This window comes from Sinocyclocheilus grahami, unplaced genomic scaffold (genome assembly GCF_001515645.1).
Source record: "Sinocyclocheilus grahami isolate Dianchi unplaced genomic scaffold, SAMN03320097.WGS_v1.1 scaffold1101.1, whole genome shotgun sequence".
Lineage (NCBI taxonomy): Eukaryota > Metazoa > Chordata > Actinopteri > Cypriniformes > Cyprinidae > Sinocyclocheilus > Sinocyclocheilus grahami.
In genome coordinates, this window is record NW_015506280.1 from 67,585 (window position 1) to 68,670 (window position 1,086).

Sequence of the window (1,086 nt, forward strand, 5' to 3'; positions counted from 1 at the left end):
GGTCACAGGTTTCATGTAGTTCTGCTTGGGGTTGTTGTAATATATGTAAAATTCATAATAAGATGATGCAGTAATTCTAAAAACAGATTTTTTTCCCCTTAAGTGTGCCTAGCTTTCCACTTCAAAAGAATGCTCAATTCTTCTTAGAGTAAACTAAACTAACAGACTCCAGCGGTTCTAGAAGGATGGAGCTTGTTCTTTACAGCTGTTTTATCAGTAACAAACACACACAGGAATTCCGGTTTGGGGAATGACCATCCTGATTCCTCACTTCCACAGGAAGGTTCAATAAAAAGAACCTCTAACACGACAAAGGCATTTCATTTCTCACATGTCCGGACAGAGCATTGTAGGCTACATCACTAAAGTCCTGTTTCTGGAGCTCAAACGTTCATCTATGGACCTCCTCCTTTCTCAGGTTCACCAGCTGGACCAGCACATATTTGGAAACAGATCCATAATTTTCAGGTAGAGTTCAGGTAAAGTTCCAAGGAAAATTGGTCACACTTTACATTACGTTTTGGAGCTGCTAGCATGACATTTCTCTATGCAGCATTTAAAACATCCGTTCCAGCTGAAATCAAGAGGCTCTAAATCTGGGTTTTACTAGTATTTTCTACGGATAAGAAAACTTCCTAATGTAATGTAAATGTAAGAAATGTGTTAAAGGTTCATGTAGAAGTGGTTGCATGATGTCTAAATAAATGAATCTAAGAATAATGTATTTTGTAAAGCAGCAATGATAGCGGAATCGTTTGTTCTTTTGTCTATACAGGTCTGTGGACGTCTGACAGACATGTGCTAACTTCAGTGTGCACTGGTATCTATTTGCTTTTGTAATAAAATACATTTAATCACAGAGCAATATTGTTGGGGTAATGCATTACAAGTAAAGAGAGTTACGTAATCAGGTTACTTTTTTCAGGTAACTAGTAAAGTAATGGATTACTTTTTAATCTATAAGAAAATATCTGAGTTACTTTTTTTAAATAATACAAGTTAATATGTTTTCCCATTTACTGAGTGACAGCTCTCTTGTCCCCATGTTGAGAGAAATCAGGAGTAAGTGTAAAGGTGTTGTGTGCG

General features: G+C 36.6%; 1 long non-coding RNA gene across 1 annotated transcript; it reads left to right on the forward strand.

Annotated features, from left to right (window-relative positions):
- The first annotated feature begins 541 nt into the window (after positions 1-541).
- Positions 542-860, forward strand: LOC107566811 (uncharacterized). The gene is made up of 2 exons (XR_001606553.1): positions 542-651; positions 776-860. It is a non-coding gene; the product is annotated as an uncharacterized lncRNA (long non-coding RNA).
- The last annotated feature ends 226 nt before the right edge of the window (positions 861-1,086 follow it).